This window comes from Crassostrea angulata, chromosome 2, assembly GCF_025612915.1.
Source record: "Crassostrea angulata isolate pt1a10 chromosome 2, ASM2561291v2, whole genome shotgun sequence".
Lineage (NCBI taxonomy): Eukaryota > Metazoa > Mollusca > Bivalvia > Ostreida > Ostreidae > Magallana > Magallana angulata.
In genome coordinates this window covers 59007761-59028113 of record NC_069112.1, presented here as the reverse complement: position 1 = coordinate 59028113, position 20353 = coordinate 59007761, and the positions used below count along the sequence as shown (strand labels likewise).

General features: G+C 35.8%; 1 pseudogene; it reads right to left on the bottom strand.

The window, feature by feature from the left end:
- Positions 1 to 2252: 2252 nt before the first annotated feature.
- The window catches only part of LOC128174582 (uncharacterized), a 130935-nt pseudogene continuing 112834 nt past the window's right edge, over positions 2253 to 20353 (bottom strand).

Genomic DNA, 20353 nt, shown 5'->3' with positions numbered 1-20353 from the left:
TTCGTCCAAGGCAACGTGTTCGGGTGCATGAAATACCTGAATGCGGTGAAGCATGAATAGTGCTCTCAGCTTATATAGGGGGTGTGTAGCGATGAGCAGAACAATAGAAATAGACAACTAATATGGCGGTTGTCGGAGATAAAAGGGAAATAATGCGTATTTATGAATTTATGTCAGCTTTAAGAGTTCAGGATCTGAATATATCTATATTTGTTTCTCAGGGGACACTTTTAATGTCAGAACAGTTTTCAGTTAAAAATTCGAACTCTGGATGTAAATTAATATTACACTTTACTATACTAAACTATACATGAAGTCTTGTTTCTCATGTAATGCATATTTTTAAAGTAAAAATTTATGAAACTTTTTTTAACACAGAATGTTGCAACCACAATACGAACAATGTTTGTCCCATACAATATGAACTTAAATGCACTAAGAAGGCCGCATATGAAATTCCAAAGACATGCGTTAAACACCACTTGGACTCACAAATGTTGTTGCCTTGGAGGTCCTGATGAGGTTAATTTTTGAATTATGAACAAAATAAGTCTTGAACCTCGATCCTTTTTAAGTATTTTAGTATTTTTCCCCCTTCCCCTACAACAGAGTCGGAACAAACATGTTTTAAGATAGATTCCAAATCATCTGTACAGCACTCTACTTACCAAGTGTAAATTAAAAAACAAGATTCAGAGATATTTCATAACACCAATTAAGATATGGAATTTGTTTGTTTTTTTTCCTTTTAAATGTATTACAATTTTTTTTATGAGGTACCAGACAAACAATGAAAAGAATTCTTATTGAAGCAGGGCTCGGGGAAAAAAGACTGGTTCTAGCAAAGAACAAGGATGCTGAATATCTTAGAGATGCATTGTTGAAGCATTACCCCAAAACTAAAGGATGCTGGGGGATATGAGTTGATGCGTTTATCATCAAGAACTCTATTGGAAACGATTCCTATTCCAAGTTATGGGTATACGACTCACTATTTGTCCGATGAGAGTGGACTTGGCTCCGCAATATGCTACATAAGACCATTGCAAGGACAACTGTCCTTGGATGTAGAAGACAGAAGTGAGTTACCTTAATTAGTTATAGACAGAAGTGAGTTACCTTAATTAGTTATCTTAACTGTAATGTCTCAACTGATTTTTCACTTACAATTTTGATTCATAAATAACATATAAAATGTCATAGATCAATTGAGGTAAAAGATGTGGATGCAAGCTGGAAGTTGAAAAAGATGTTTTTATTTTATTTCTAAAGTTCTAAACAATGAAAAAAGCAAACCTGGTGAGGATTTGTGCTATTAAAATGTTGAAACTATCTATCTGAATTGTCTTATGTTAATATTCCATAGCCATCAGAATTTTGTCCAAAAGAATTGTGCAAAGGTTGTGGAAAGAAAACTAGTTGTCTTGCTAAGAAATCATTTGTCTGTGTGCAAAGATCAATGTGAAATTGTAAGTATTTGTAGGAGTAGTAAGGGGGACAGAGAGCAGTCACTCTGCAGTCAATATGACGTCATGGGTTTTTCCCATAAAGGTCACACGAGGTCAAGGTGGGAGTCTACAGTCAGGGGGAGTCTACAGTCATGGGGTAGTTCACAGTTAATGACGTCAGGGGGTAAATTTATGACAAAGAGCATAGCAACAGTTGAAGGATGATACCATAAATATCAGGGTCACCTTAGTCATCTGTAACCATAGCAACAGTGTAAAGTATTGCTAAATTTAGAACTAACAAACTATTGTATCCAGGCATGGTTTAAAAAACGCGGCTTTTTCGAAGGACCACTCCTTCAATATGAAGGCAAAATTCAGTATAAAAAGTGCAAATTTCGAAGTATTTCTTTACTTCAATTTTTTGCATCAGAAGAAGAACCATTCATCAACTATATACAGTAAGAAAACTGTCATTATCCTTTAACAAAGTTTTGAGATTCTCAATCTTTTTTTGTTATCATGAGATCCAAAGACAACAGAGATAGTACAAATCATAAGTTTTTATCAACATTTTGTGTTACAAAGTATTGCGTGGTATAGTGTTAACAAGGTTTTACATGTACATATACAATGGATTTAACCTTTAATCAACTTTAAAAGCATAATGTCCCTCAATGTCTTGTAAAAAAGGTGTTACACTAATTTTACTTTTTAAACAAGTTAAGTCAGTTATTATTTTGATCTGTTCACAATCATCGCGAGCTCAGGGTAGTATTATTGGATTCTGTACATTTCACACGGATACACACGGGCTTTCACTAAATGGTGTACCACAAATCAAACAACTAGAGCGTTGTAAACTTGACCCTTTTAGCCGAGGTACCGCTATCTCCTTTAGACAACTTATCTTCTATAAAGTTTAAGATGATTTTAATTTGCTCGCAATCCAAGGTCACTCTGGCCAGGAGGGCTTTTAAGACTTCGACTTGTTCTAAGACATTTTGTTTGCTCTGTTCCTTCATCCTTTTCTCCAATTTACACATCTTGTCCGGACAGAGTGTCAGATTCCACATTCAATTAATTTATATCCCATATTTGGTGATTATTGGTTTGCCAGTTTTAAGAACCCATGTCTTTTATAACATATAAATTAGAAAAAGTAATTCAATTACTTTTTTCAGAACCCTTTTGTAAATGAATTAACATCGATGGTAATCAGTAAGATGATGATTCAATATTACCCTGTAATTAATGTGTTTAAACAATCATCCCCTCAAAGTTGTCAGGACGGAGTCTTCCACCTGACTAAATCGACCCTTACCATTATCCGAGTTACTGGTACATGTAACTGGCGCGAGAGCACTGAAGTTTGAGTCGAGTGCCGACGATTAGCTAACAACTGGTGCAAAGGTGTCGCAGTTACCCTGGCTCTCTGGTGTAGGAATTAGGGGTCTAAAGAAATCCAGAGAGAGGGTTAAAGACAGTAAAAATCAGTTAGCTAATAGTTTAGAAATAAAAATGTAATGATTAAAGATTTTTTTTAAAAAAGTTGTTAAATATACATATAACACATTCTGGTACATTACGTTACACAAGAATCCAATCTTTACCTTTTTTAATGACTCATTTTCTTTGCCAATTGTACTTAATGTCGAAAGGTAGGTTGGAGAGGGAGGGGTGGAATATAACTTCAATAAAAGAGTGAGAGAAAATGTGAAAATAAAATACATACAGCACTAACAATTTTTCTTTCATATTTTTTAATTAAGGTCTTCCGTTTCCATCGGAGAACCTTATTAAGGTCTTCCGTTTCCAACGGAAGACCTTATTGTTATTGCTTTGTTTCTTTTTCCCTATTCTTCTATATTATTATTATTTTTTTTTCTTACAAATTTTGTGCACGCGAGATCTCGAAAACTACTCAATTGATTTTCATGAAACTTTGGGATCTAATAGAAGATAATATGAACCGTATTGCAAATTTTTTTTATTGATGACGTCACTTCCGGTTTTGAGATATAGTCGTTTTATCGATTTTCAGAGGGGTATTTTGTCGGCAGTACTCCTCTTAAACTATAGCAGATATAAACTTGAAATTTTCAGCGATGGTAGACGGAAGACTGAAAATGTGCATGAAGGTTTAAAATCATTTCGATCGCAAAAAGTGTCGGAGCTCGCCCGGACCCGAAAATTAGGATAAAAAAACGTCGTAATTTTTTGTGGTTTTCTTTAATTATCTCTTTTCTGAAAAATATTTTGTTAAGACATGTAATGTAAAAATAGTTTCTTTTTACAAGACCTTTCTTTTAAAATCAAGAAAAAGGGGCTTGCCCCTCAAATAAGGGGACCAAAGGGCTCTAAAGTCTTTAATCTGTAGCCCTTTACTGAACGATATTTTGTGAAATGTTATAGAAGCAAATATGTTTATCTCACAGTTATGTATCCAAGCAATGTAATGATTTTTCCATGTGTTTTGTAATTAGGGGTTTTTAGGGGCCAAAAGTCCAAAATTTTGATCACCCATATCTCAGAAAGGAAAAATATTTTGAAATGCAGTACAGAAGAAAAGTTGCTCAAACTGATGTTCTCAACAATATGCAACCCTCAAAATTTCGTTAAACAGCCCCTATAAGGAGATAAGGGATCGGCCCCTAAAACCTTTTTTCTTATATATCTCCAGAACGGTAACAAATTTCTAAACACTTGTTGAACAAAATGTGTTTAGAATTAAGTGACCTTTTATTTGATATCAAGAAAAAGGGGCTGGCCCCTTAAATTAGGGAACCAAAGGGCTCTAAAGTCTTTTATGTATAGCCCTTTACTGAGGGATATTTTGTGAAATGTTATAGAGGCAAATATGTTTATCTCACAGTTATGTATCCAAGCAATGTAATGATTTTTCCATGTGTGACGTAATTAAGGGTTTTTAGGGGCCAAAAGTCCAAAATTTTGATCACCCATATCTCAGAAAGGAAAAATATTTTGAAATGCAGTACAGAAGAAAAGTTGTTCAAACTGATGTTCTCAACAATATGCAACCCTAAAAATTTCGTTCAACGGCCCCTATAAGGAGATAAGGGATCGGCCTCTAAAACCTTTTTTCTTATATATCTCCAGAACGGTAACAAATTTCTAAACACTTGTTGAACAAAATGCGTTTAGAATTAAGTGACCTTTTGTTTGATATCAAGAAAAAGGGGCTGGCCCCTTAAATTAGGGAACCAAAGGGCTCTAAAGTCTTTTATGTATAGCCCTTTACTGAGGGATATTTTGTAAAATGTTATAAAAGCAAATATGTTTATCTCACAGTTATGTATCCAAACAATGTAATGATTTTATCATGTGTTATGTAATTAGGGGTTTTTAGGGGCCAAAAGTCCAAAATTTTGATCACCCATATCTCAGAAAGGAAAAATATTTTGAAATGCAGCACAGAAAAAAAGTTGTTCAAAATGATGTTTTTAACAATACGCAATCTTCAAAATTTCGTTAAACGGCCCCTATAAGGAGATAAGGGATCGGCCTCTAAAACCTTTTTTCTTATATATCTCCAGAACGGTAACAAATTTCTAAACACTTGTTGAACAAAATGCGTTTAGAATTAAGTGACCTTTTGTTTGATATCAAGAAAAAGGGGCTGGCCCCTTAAATTAGGGAACCAAAGGGCTCTAAAGTCTTTTATGTATAGCCCTTTACTGAGGGATATTTTGTAAAATGTTATAAAAGCAAATATGTTTATCTCACAGTTATGTATCTAAACAATGTAATGATTTTATCATGTGTTATGTAATTAGGGGTTTTTAGGGGCCAAAAGTCCAAAATTTTGATCACCCATATCTCAGAAAGGAAAAATATTTTGAAATGCAGCACAGAAAAAAAGTTGTTCAAAATGATGTTTTTACAATACGCAATCTTCAAAATTTCGTTAAACGGTCCCTATAAGGAGATAAGGGATCGGCCCCTAATACCTTCTTTCCCATATATCTTAAGAACGGTATCGAATTTCTAAACATTTGTTGACAAAATGTGTTCAGAATGAAATGACCTTCCATTTGATTTCAAGAAAAAGGGGCTGGTCCCTTAAATTAGGGGATCAAAGGGCTCTAAATTCTTTAATCTATAGCCCTTTACTAAGAGCTATTTTGTGAAAGGTTATTTAAGCTGAATTAGGTATAATACGTTTATATATCCTAACAATATAATGATTTTCTCTTGCGTTACGTATTAAGGGTTCTTTAGGAGCCAGAGGTACATTTTTTGTAAACAAGTTTAATCTTTTCTATCTTAATTTGAAGAAATGCAAGTCTTTTAAAAGGCAATATAAGATAAGTTATAAAATGTGATACAATAAAGCATTAGTTCTCCACTCTTTTTTCCATATCATGTTTTTTTGTCGAAAATCAAAGTCGATGATGTCAAATTTCCATTTAAAAATCGGACGGAAGACCTCCTCGTTGCTCGCAACGAGATCGTGTCTAGTTATTATTATTTTTTTTCTTCCTTTTTTTGTGCACGCGATTTCTCAGAAACGGCTCGGCCGATCTCAATCAAATTTTAGGATGTGATAGATAGTGGTCTGAACTTGATTGGAAATTTTTTGCATTGATGACGGCACATCCGTTATTGAGATATTGAGATTTTTCTAATTTTTATATGGGTATTTTGTCTTCTGTTGTTCTCCTAAAGTATAAGAGATATTAAGCTCAACTTTCTACGGTTGGTAAACGAAAGATTGAAGTTTTGCATGATTGTTGTTTTGTATGTTTAGCACTACTGGCGCCAAAGCTCGCTATGGCTCGAAAATTGACATTAAAAAAGCGTCGTGAATTTTTGTGCTTTTCTCTCTTTATCTCTTTTCTGGAAAATATTTTGTTAAAACATGTAATGTAAAAAAAGTTTATATTTACCAGACCTTTCTGCTGATATAAAAAAAAGGGGCTGGCCGCTCAAATTAGGGACCTAGAGGGCTCTAAAGTCTTTTTACTATAGTTCTTTCCTGAGGGATATTTTGTAATAAATTATAGAAGCAAATATGTTTATCTTACAGTTATGAAGCCAAGCAGTATAACGATTTTCTCATATGTTACGTAATTAGGGATTTTTAGGGTCAGAAGTCCAAAATTTTGACCACCTATATCTCAAAACGGAAAAATATTTTGAAATGCAGTATAAAAGAAAAGATGCTCAAAATGATGTACTTAACACCATGCAACCTAAAAAATTTGGTTCAGCGGCCCCAATAAGGAGATAAGGGACCGGCCCTTAAAACATTCTTTCTCAGATATCTCAAGAATAGTAACGAATTTCTGAACACTTGTTGAACAAAATGTCTTTATAATTAAATGACCTTTCATTTGATACCAAGAAAAAGGGGCTGGCCCCTAATATTAGGGACCTAGAGGGCTCTAAATTCTTTTTACTATAGTTCTTTCCTGAGGGATATTTTGTAATAAATTATAGAAGCAAATATGTTTATCTTACAGTTATGAAGCCAAGCAGTATAACGATTTTCTCATATGTTACGTAATTAGGGATTTTTAGGGGTCAGAAGTCCAAAATTTTGACCACCTATATCTCAAAACGGAAAAATATTTTGAAATGCAGTATAAAGAAAAGATGCTCATAATGATGTCCTTAACAACATGCAGCCAAAAAAAATTGGTTCAGCGGCCCCAATAAGGAGATAAGGGACCGGCCCCTAAAATATTCTTTCTGAGATATCTCAAGAATGGTAACGGATTTCTGAACACTTGTTGAACAAAATGTCTTTATAATCAAATGACCTTTCATTTGATACCATGAAAAAGGGGCTAGCCCCTAATATTAGGGACCTAGAGGGCTCTAAAGTCTTTTTCCTATAGTTCTTTACCGAGGGGTATTTCGTAATAGATTATAGAAGCAAATATGTTTATCTAATAGTTGTGTAGCCTAACATTATAATGATTTTTCTCATGTGTTACGTAATTAAGGATTTTTAGGGGTCAAAAGTCCAAAAATGTGATAACTTATATCTCAAAAAGAAAAAATATTTTGAAATGCAGTATAAAAGAAAAGATGCTCAAAATAATGTACCTAATAACATGCAACCTTACAATATTTGTTCAGCGGCCCCAATAAGAAGATTACATCCGGCCCCTAAAATATTTTTTCTGAGATATCTCAAGAACGGTGACGAATTTCTAAACACTTGTTGAACAAAACTCTTAAACCTGAAACAAAATAGTATCAGGCACTTAAAATGTTTATTCCTCTTTTCCTGTTTTAAATCATGTATAGCTGTTAAATAGCAAAATCAAGATCGAACATAAATCTCAATTTCTAAAATCAGACGGAAGACCTCCTCGTTGCTCGCAACGAGATCGTGTCTAGTTGTTATTCTTCGGATCCTTCTTCTTCTTTTTTTCTTACCACTTTTTTGTGCACGCGATATCTCAGAAATGGCTAGACCGATTTTCACGAAATTTTCAGATCTTGCCAACTATGCTCTGAACCTGATCGGAAATAATTTTTGTTGATGACGTCATTTCCGTTCTTGAGATTTTGGCATTTTTAGGGGGTTTGTTTGTCCAAGGGTGTTCTCCTAAACTACAAATGATATTGATTTCAAAATTTTAGGGATGATAGACAAAAGATTGTTTACCTGAACAAAAGCATTTCTGTTTGTATAGCACAAAAAAAAACGCCGGAGCTCGGTAGGGCTCGAAATTTGAAATATGAAAAGCGTCGTGAATTTTCGTGCTTTTCTTTGTTTATCTCTTTTCTGGAAAATGTTTTGTTATAATATTTAATGTCAAAAAAGTTTAAATTTACAAGACATTTCTGCTGATATCAAGAAAAAAGGACTGGCCTTTTCAATAAGGGACCTAGAGGGGTCTTAAGTCTTTAATCTATAGCTCCTCACCGAGGGATTTTTTGTAATAAATTATAGAAGCAAATGTGTTTATCTTACAGTTATAACGCCCAACAGTATAACGATTTTATCATGTATTACGTCATTAGGGGTTTTTAGGGGTCAAAAGTCCAAAACTTTGATCCCTTATATCTAAAAAAGGAGAACTATTTTGAAATGCAGTATAGAAGAAGAGATGCTTATAATGATGTACCTAACAAATTGCAAGCTTCAAAATTTGGTTCAGCGGCCCCAATAAGGAGATAAGGGACCGACCCCTAAAACGGTTTTTTCTCAGATATCGCAAAAACGGTGACAAATTTTTAAACTTTTGTTGAACAAAATGTCTTAGAAATTAAATGACCTTTCAATTGATACGTAAAAAGGGGGCTTGCTCCTTAAATAAGGGACCTAGAGGGCTCTAAATCTTTTATCTATAGCTCCTTACTGAGGGATATTGTGTAATAGATCATAGAAGCAAATATGTTTATCTCACAGTTATGTATCCAAGCATCGTAATGATGTATCATGTGTTATGTAATTAAGGTTTTTTAGGTACCAAAAGTCAAAACTTTTGATCACCCATATCTCAGAAAGGAAAAATAATTGGACATGTAGTACAGATAATAAGTTGTACAAAATGGTGTTTTTTACAATATGCAACCTTCAAAATTTCGTCAAACGGCCCCTATAAGGAGATAAGGGATCGGCCCCTAAAACTTTCTTTCTCATACATCTCCAGAACGGTAGCGAATTTCTAAATATTTGTTGTCAAAATGTGTTCGGAATTAAATGTCCTTTCATTTGATTCCAGCAAAAAAGGGCTGGCTCCTTAAATTAGGGTATCAAAGGGCTCTAAATTTTTTTATCTATAGCCCTTTAATGAAAGCCATTTTGTGAAAGGTTATTAAAGCTAGATTAGGTATAATACATTTATATATCCTAACAATATAATGATTTTCTCTTGCATTACCCAAAAAGAGTTTTGGGGGACCGGAGGTAAATAAACAAGTTTAATCTGTTCTATCTTAATTGGAAGAAATGCAAGTTTTAAAAAAGCAATGTAAGAGAAAAGCGATACAATAAAGAATTGATACTTCACTCCTTTCTCCATTTCATGTTTTGTTGTCGAAAATTTAAGTCGATGATGTCATATTTCCTTCTAAAAAAATGGACGGAAGACCTCATCGTTGCTCGCAACAAGATTGTGTCTAGTTTTTTTTATTATTAATTTTATTATTATTATTATCATGTTATTAATTAGAGAAAAGATGTCATCGAACTTTGTTATCTATTAGGACTAAAGAATATTAAATCAAGCCAAAGAAAGACAACTCTTACAAAAGCTGTTAAACTCACCTTGGCAAGCCTTCCATTTCCAACTCCTCCCCCATCTTCAACCACATTTCTTCAAACTCACCGAACGAGTTGGTGAGTTTGTGGCGTCATTGTAAGTGTAAAAAACACAGTAATAGAGAATATGAACAAAGGAATTACATCTAACCATGTTTTATATTACTTTCGTACAAAATGTTAGGCATTTGAATAATAATGCATAAATAGCATTTATATTTTTAATAATGAAATTAACGAAATTAACGATATGCCTACTCAGTTTATAACTTATGAAATACCCTTTACTTTGTTATGTTTAGGTCACTAATCACAACCCATTTAGGAGTTTTAAAATTGTGAAAAGAATTTTTTTTATTCTTAAACTCTTAAGCTTAACAATTAATGTACTTGTAAAGATGAAACAAGTTAAGAAAAAAATAATTATAAAAAAAAGGAATATTTTTACCTACGGAAATTCAAGGAATGCTTCTGCCATATTGTCCGGTATTGTGATGATGATAGTTCAGTTTTTAACAACCCTCTATTTATACTCTACCAAAACTGTGAACGTGACATGAGACATTTTAGAAAATAAAAAACCCACAATTAATCGCGTTTTAGATCAGAAACATTTACAGTGTAAAAGCCCAATAGTCAGGTACTGAGGGTGGGGTATATAGAATTTTGTTTGATAGAGTTCTTCGCGTTTAAGATCAGAAAAAATAATTGGGGGGTTGTAAGCCCTAGAGTCAGAAACTGAGGGTGATAAAGTTGATCGCGTTATAAATCAGAAACATTTGGGGTGTAAGAACTCGAAGGCCATGCTCCCGATTGAACAATGTCAAAATTCCAGTTCGAAAACACCGCTCTATATTATGACATACCTGCGTGGTTAGATGCGCAGAAATAGATTAACACGACCTGACCTCGTTATACTGAGTAGATGTAGATTTATTCAATCTCTATATCGATCTAAAATTTCGCATTTCACACCTGCGTTAAGATTGTGTCACTTATCCCGACATGACCTAATATCAGTACTTTTATTAACGGACAATGCGTCTTTTACTACTTTGTTCAGTAATATCCCAACTTTAATAAAACTGATTATCAGAAAAACACAATTAAAACTGCATTTCGTACTTCGATCAATTAAAGAGGTGAGATAAGGTAATGTGGTTTGATCTAAATCTACCTGAATTTGATCATTTTAACGGTGTAAAATGACCTAACAATACAATATATGAAAATAAGGGAATAAGGGTGATACGAAATTAAGGGGACACAAGTACTTTAAACCGGTATACAATACATGTACGTATATATACAAGTACAATATATGTTGTGTTAGCCCACATCATATGCTCATTTTCGGTGGGGGTTTTCATGTCAAGTGAAATGAAAGTTAGTGCTTAATTAAAAGTGTTTTTTATTTTAATATATGTACATAAATATTGCAATACCTACTACGGCCTTATAATAATTCTCGTGATTGCATTTTCAAACTTAACTTGAAGTGTACAATGAAATATGCTTAATTTGATAAAAATCGTTATTTTTAACGAATCAACCATATACATTCTGTACCATCAATACGGTATTCCGAATTAATTATTTCTACCTAGTGTATGCGGGTTCTGATAATGCCTTCATCCTGACCAAAGGGGGTTTTAAAGACCGATCTACCGTGAAACCACACATTAATTAGAAGGTGTTCTAATTTGAACGTTTTGTATTACATCCTCTTATCTAATATACTAGTCTCTTGTTTTAAGTAATATTGAGAACACATTAACCTCAATTTGCCCTGTACGTGTTAAAAAAGGAAAGATTAACTATTTGGACTGACCTTATTGTGTTGTAATAATTGTTGTTTCAGCCTTAGAATGCCCAGTCTCTCTTGGGCGCTCCTAGCCCAAGTCTGACATTGATATAAACAATAGTGACTTTTGATATTTACATTTAAACATTGAACAAAGTTTACGAAAGATTAATGTAAATTAATTTGACTTTTGAGCATAAATCAGTCGACAGTATAGCAATAGAGGATGCTATAAATTTGTTTGTATTATCCGAGCCGTGTCGTCTACTTTGTTATTCCCCCTACTTCGGCCCTCGATTTTGGTAAGCGAGAGGGATAATAGAATTCAAAACTCTTTTACTCGATTTAAGTGAAACACATAACTATTAACAGTTGAATTATTAATATTTTTTTTCAAACTTTAGAGAGGTGCACTACATTAAAGTTTAACACATCACATGGTTTTATGATGTAAAAAGTGTAAAAAGGGTATGTATACTGTAAAATGTATTCGGTGTGAAATTGAAAAAAAATGTCAAATATGGGTAACCGACTCATCCGAAATAGTGGCATGATCACTAACTATTCAAGCTGGTTAAAATGTTGTTTTGCTCCCACCGAGCAGTGTTAATAGTAGTAAGGGGTATAGTTTGTGGGCTATAGGGGCAGTGACGTCATATGGACCACACCCCAAAAGGTCAAAATCAGGTCATGGTCAAGGTCAAAGCCAGGTCCAAATCAAGGAGGTCAGATCTAAGGCAGTAGATCAAGGACAAGGTCATAAAGTAGGTCATGTACTTAATACAAGGTCACAAACATTTAAGGGCAAACTCGTTTTAGGTCAAAACAGTCTGAGGGATAATCGTACAAAAAAGTCAAGGTCAAAATCAATTACAGATGATCCTGACCTAAATCGCGACTAAGTAGAATGGTCACAGAATGAAGAAATCGACCCAAGGACAGAAAAGATCACGGGTTAACAAGGTCATAAATATTTGAGGGCAGGAGACACTCAACACAGTCCGAGGTCAAACCCTCTGTGGGCACATACATATATAATCGAGGTAAGGGACATCTAAGGTTCAAAGGACATACTTATCACATAGAGGAGCGTGTACAGTGAGATTTGAAGAAAGTCATGGTTCTTATTTCATACTATTAAGGTACGTGTTTTACTATCTTCAAGTTATTATATGTAAAAGATAACTTCGTTTAGAAATATGTCTTAAAATGACACCACAGCTCATTTTCCGCAAAAATAATGAAACAAAAATTTTCCCGCAAATTATTTAATTTTCTCGCGAAGTTGAAAGTATGACCTTTCCGAAAATTAGTAAATAAATCTGGTTTACCGTAAAAGAATTGTTGTTTGTAATAGTTTTTGACGGTCCTATAAAAACAACAAAGGTACTTCCGGCTGATCTTCAATACGATGTGTAGAGATCATTAATGAACTTACATGCCTCAAATTTTCAGCATCGATATCTTTTTCACCATTTAATCCATTAGTGTTTAAAAAAACACTCTCCGTAAATGTGGAAACCGAGCAGTAATGTCCCTTTAAAACACAGAGGTTGGACAAAAATGTAACAGCACAATATTTGACAATTAACAACATAGAAAGGTATTGATTTCCTTTATTATAAAACATTCTTTACTCAACAACATATGAAAAGTCTATAGATAGTTTTCGACTAGTCTGAACAGTTTATTAAAGTTTTAAAGTCCAATGGAAACTATTGTAAAGTAGAGAGCTTTACTCGTTTCTTCTGAGGTTGTTCAGATCTCATTATTTATCTGTGAGATAATTTACTATAATCTCACATTGCTGCATGTCCAAGGATATCCTCTTGTTCAACGTTTGCAGAACTTCAAACTCCTTGCACGCTTTTACATGTATATGAGTGTCCGTAAACCTCCTCTCTAAGGCCTCCATTTTTCTCCCTTTTTTGTCTGTAAAATATAGAAGCAAAATGTAATTAAAAAAAGAAGAATGGTTTGTTATTAACGTATATATTAACTGACTTTCATAAACCAAATGATTAAACGATTTACCTAAACGAAGAGAGCAGAACCAGAACCAGAACTTGTTCCTGTCATCGTTGGTGGCAGGTTTTCGTCCTGTGTTGATACATTATCTAATTTGGTCAGCAGTGATTTTAGCAGCTGGGAAGTCTGTGTTTTCCTAGAGGCCTCTGCATTGGATGTGGTGATCATCTGGAGGGTATTTGGTATTATGGTCACCGGTGGGGAATGTGGTGTGATGGTCATCCGGGGTGGGGGGGGGGGCATTGAGTGTGATGGTCATCGGGGAGGAAGAAGTTGTTTCAGCCGAATGGGAGCCCCGGGGTGAAATTCATTTTGTGAAAAAAAAATAGAATAAAAAGAAATTGATAAGATAAAAAAAACCACCCTTTTTATTTCTTATAGGCATGAAAGAAGAATTAGACAGCCCTTTAGTGTAAAATATACTTCATCGTTACTTAATATTATATATGACCAGAAAAAAGGGTGGCGGGGGGGGGTATTGTTAACACAAATTTATTACATATATGCTAACATTTTAATCGGAAAAGGAAAGACCTACTGAAGTGCGGGTTCACTTAGATCGTCCCACAGTTGGTCAAAATCTATCTCCTCAGTGTTACAAAATTGAAAGCGACGCTTAATATATGAACCAAGATTCTTATTTGTAGTAAAATATTTACTGCGGCGAAAATAAGATAAGTTTTGTGTTTTACCGCGATAGTTGAAAAAAAAATCAACTTTATTTTTAATAAATAATACTCAACATTTTTGTTTTTAACAAAAGTCATACTTAAATTAGGTTTTAAAAACGTAATTAAATACTACTCACAGAAATGGTAGATATTCACCAGCCATGTCCGGTTTAAATTGATTCCGATCGGTAGTGTATTCCAAGAACAAGTCTATAGTTTTATATATCCTCGAAAGGTCAAAGTCATGAGGATATTAAAAACCAGAGGGGAGGGTGTTAACTCTATCATTTATTTCTTTGTCATTTATATCATGCATGGACATTATGTCTTTTGTAAATTAAAAGGTGACATCTCAGGATGATAAATAAACTTTTTTTCAACTCTTGACGTAAAATTTCATTCAAAAAACCCCCGGTGATTTTATTTCCTTTAAGAATCACCGCGCCGGCCGTGACATATCTGCGCAATACAAGAACGTGGAACGCGTTGACAGCTAGTCCCATCAATTATTCCTGTATATAAATAACATGATGAAAAAATGTAAATGATTCTTACAAAATGTAATGCACGCACGAATTCTTTTTATCACTGGAGAAATTAACCTACATTTAAGAAAGGTTTTTAAAAAAAAAGTTCATGGAGGCCTATGACTGACGATCAAAGCACATTTTAGTAAAATATTCAGAATATGTGTTCTTTGAGTTTTTCTTTTATTTGTTATTTTTATGTATTTATATATATTTATAGATGTAGACCCCTAATTAAAACATTCATATGCAACATCATGACCATATTTGCTGATATAAAGACTCATGGGTGGATCCGCGTATGAGACTTGCTACCATATGCTCATACCCCCTTAGTATTTAAACGTCTGATGACTTTTTTAAATTTATACACATCTGATGACTTTTTTTTTAATTATTGCTTTCTATATGGGTCTCAACATAGAGAGCATCATGATGCGGGTACGTGATGACAACTTAAATATTGGATGATGTCATCTCAAATTATATTTGTCAAACCTTGCGAGGTCGATTGTGAACCCCGGTCATTTACCACGCGTGAAGGCTACACGAAGAATGAAAGAGCGACATTTTTTGCAGCAGTGGTAATTTACCTCATTTCCACAACATATTGTATGTCTGAAAGGCGATGAACCGCCCAAGAATGCCGACAGTAGATGCTAAAGAAGATAGAGCTGTCTATGTTACGGAATGAAACATCAACAGAATGACCCGTCATCGGCGATGCGGCGCGGGTGTTCGTTCACCCTTTAAAGTCCTCGAATGACCAGGGTGAATTATGTTGTAAGTAATGTTTCGTTATAATTACATAATAATAATAAACTCATATTTTTTTTTAATTCATTGGACTTAACTAATCATCAAACAATATCATCGGGTTCATTATCCGGAGATATCTGCAAGGCTTCGTGGACCAATTCAAAAGCTCTTAGTCTTGTTTACGTCTTTTCCCATGAAATTAATCAATAGACAAACTAACAATCTTTTATTTGTTTTTGTTTTTTTGCAGAACCATTTCAAGTGATACATCTGAGCCTGTCAACAACTCAGCATTATATGACTACCAATCCAACAACTCAGTATGATATGACTACCCATCCAACAACTCAGTATGATGTGCCTACCCATCCAACAACTCAGCATGATATGACTACCCATCCAACAACTCAGTATGATATGACTACCCATCCAACAACTCAGTATGATATGACTACCCATCCAACAACTCAGTATGCTTTGACTACCCATCCAACAACTCAGCATAATGTGCCTACCGCTCCAACAACTCGGCATGATATGACTACCCATCCAACAGTGACTACCCATCCAACAACTCAGTATGATATGACTACCCATCCAACAAATCAGTATGATATGACTACCCATCCAACAACTCAGTATGATGTGCCTACCCATCCAACAACTCAGCATGATGTGCCTACCCATCCAACAACTCAGTATGATATGCCTACCCATCCAACAACTCAGTATGATATGACTACCCTTCCAACAACTCAGTATGATATGGCTACCCATCCAACAACTCAGTATGATATGACTACCCATCCAACAACTCAGTATGATATGACTACCCATCCAACAACTCGGCATGATATGACTACCCATCCAACAGTGACTACCCATCCAACAACTCAGTATGACATGACTACCCATCCAACAACTCAGTATGATGTGCCTACCCATCCAACAACTCAGTATAATATGACTACCCATCCAACAATTCAGTATGATATGACTACCCATCCAACAACTCAGCATGACATGACTACCCATCCAACAACTCAGTATGATATGCCTACCCATCCAACAACTCAGTATGATGTGCCTACCCATCCAACAACTCAGTATGATATGCCTACCCATCCAACAACTCAGTATGATATGACTTCCCATCCAACAACTCAGCATGACATGACTACCCATCCAACAACTCAGTATGATATGCCTACCCATCCAACAACTCAGTATGATGTGCCTACCCATCCAACAACTCAGTATGATATGACTACCGATCCAACAACTCAGTATGATATGCCTACCCATCCAACAACTCAGTATGATGTGCCTACCCATCCAACAACTCAGTATGATATGCCTACCCATCCAACAACTCAGCATGACATGACTACCCATCCAACAACTCAGTATGATATGACTACCCATCCAACAACTCAGTATGATGTGCCAACCCATCCAACAACTCAGTATGATGTGCCTACCCTTCCAACAACTCGGCATGATATGACTACCCATCCAACAGTGACTACCCATCCAACAACTCAGTATGATATGACTACCCATCCAACAACTCAGTATGATATGACTACCCATCCAACAACTCAGTATGATGTGCCTACCGATCCAACAACTCAGCATGATGTGCCTACCCATCCAACAACTCAGTATGATATGCCTACCCATCCAACAACTCAGTATGATATGACTACCCATCCAACAACTCAATATGATATGACTACCCATCCAACAACTCAGTATGATATGACTACCCATCCAACAACTCAGTATGATATGACTACCCATCCAACAACTCGGCATGATATGACTACCCATCCAACAGTGACTACCCATCCAACAACTCAGTATGACATGACTACCCATCCAACAACTCAGTATGATGTGCCTACCCATCCAACAACTCAGTATGATATGACTACCCATCTAACAACTCAGTATAATATGACTACCCATCCAACAACTTAGTATGATATGACTACCCATCCAACAACTCAGCATGACATGATTACCCATCCAACAACTCAGTATGACATGACTACCCATCCAACAACTCAGTATGATGTGCCTACCCATCCAACAACTCAGTATGATATGACTACCCATCTAACAACTCAGTATAATATGACTACCCATCCAACAACTTAGTATGATATGACTACCCATCCAACAACTCAGCATGACATGATTACCCATCCAACAACTCAGTATGATATGCCTACCCATCCAACAACTCAGTATGATGTGCCTACCCATCCAACAACTCAGTATGATATGCCTACCCATCCAACAACTCAGTATGATATGACTTCCCATCCAACAACTCAGTATGATTTGACTACCCATCCAACAACTACGCATGACATGACTAACCATCCAACAACTCAGTATGATATGCCTACCCATCCAACAACTCAGTATGATGTGCCTACCCATCCAACAACTCAGTATGATATGACTACCCATCCAACAACTCAGCATGACATGACTACCCATCCAACAACTCAGTATGATATGCCTACCCATCCAACAACTCAGTATAATGTGCCTACCCATCCAACAACTCAGTATGATATGCCTACCCATCCAACAACTCAGCATGACATGACTACCCATCCAACAACTCAGCATAATGTGCCTACCCATCCAACAACTCGGCATGATATGACTACCCATCCAACAGTGACTACCCATCTAACAACTCAGTATGATATGACTACCCATCCAACAACTCAGTATGATATGACTACCCATCCAACAACTCAGTATGATGTGCCTACCCATCCAACAACTCAGTATGATATGACTACCCATCCAACAACTCAGTATGATGTGCCAACCCATCCAACAACTCAGTATGATGTGCCTACCCTTCCAACAACTCGGCATGATATGACTACGCATCCAACAGTGACCACCCATCCAACAACTCAGTATGATATGACTACCCATCCAACAACTCAGTATGATGTGCCAACCCATCCAACAACTCAGTATGATGTGCCTACCCTTCCAACAACTCGGCATGATATGACTACCCATCCAACAGTGACTACCCATCCAACAACTCAGTATGATATGACTACCCATCCAACAACTCAGTATGATATGACTACCCATCCAACAACTCAGTATGATGTGCCTACCCATCCAACAACTCAGCATGATGTGCCTACCCATCCAACAACTCAGTATGATATGACTACCCATCTAACAACTCAGTATGATATGACTACCCATCCAACAACTCAGTATGATATGACTACCCATCCAACAACTCAGTATGATATGACTACCCATCCAACAACTCAGTATGATATGACTACCCATCCAACAACTCGGCATGATATGACTACCCATCCAACAGTGACTACCCATCCAACAACTCAGTATGACATGACTACCCATCCAACAACTCAGTATGATGTGCCTACCCATCCAACAACTCAGTATGATATGACTACCCATCTAACAACTCAGTATAATATGACTACCCATCCAACAACTTAGTATGATATGACTACCCATCCAACAACTCAGCATGACATGACTACCCATCCAACAACTCAGTATGATATGCCTACCCATCCAACAACTCAGTATGATGTGCCTACCCATCCAACAACTCAGTATGATATGCCTACCCATCCAACAACTCAGCATGACATGACTACCCATCCAACAACTCAGTATGATATGCCTACCCATCCAACAACTCAGTATGATGTGCCTACCCATCCAACAACTCAGTATGATATGACTACCCATCCAACAACTCAGCATGACATGACTACCCATCCAACAACTCAGTATGATATGCCTACCCATCCAACAACTCAGTATGATGTGCCTACCCATCCAACAACTCAGTATGATATGCCTACCCATCCAACAACTCAGCATGACATGACTACCCATCCAACAACTCAGTATGATATGACTACCCATCCAACAACTCAGTATGATGTGCCAACCCATCCAACAACTCAGTATGATGTGCCTACCCTTCCAACAACTCGGCATGATATGACTACCCATCCAACAGTGACTACCCATCCAACAACTCAGTATGATATGACTACCCATCCAACAACTCAGTATGATGTGCCTACCCATCCAACAACTCAGTATGATATGACTACCCATCCAACAACTCAGTATGATGTGCCTACCCATCCAACAACTCAGTATGATATGACTACCCATCCAACAACTCAGTATGATGTGCCTACCCATCCAACAACTCGGCATGATATGACTTCCTTACTTGCTAAGAGTGCTGCTGCATATATATCCTTATAGATGGATTTAAGATGGCGGATTGTCTAATTATAGATGTATGACGTAAGCTGAAGCAATATGAATCATATTTATTTATAGAATCAAGATGGCGGATGGTCTAACTTTAGATTTTAGACGTAAGATGCTGTTCGATTTTTTAAATGCTAAATGTTAAGTTGTTCTCTGTCTTACAGCATCGGCAAAAGAAAAAATTTATATCGACTCCGGGTCTAATGCTATACCTTCTATAGGGTATATATTTTTTTCCTGTTCTACTCAATTTACAACAAAACTTCTCTTCTTTTGTTTTTAATCTACTTTTTCTTCTTATTATTACTTTCTATTTAAGATCAACATCGTCTGAGTCTTTTTCATAATCATCCTCAAGTCACCTGTCTACTTCATTTTCGACAATAACAAGGTATAGCTTTTCTTAAGTTTTGAATTAAGAATAAACTACAATCTTTTTTTTTTTATATACTTGATGATACGAACAAACTTTCTGTGATTCGGCATGAAATTGTCTTATTTTTTCCCCAGATCTCCTTCCACTGTCTCATCGCGATCTACTTCGC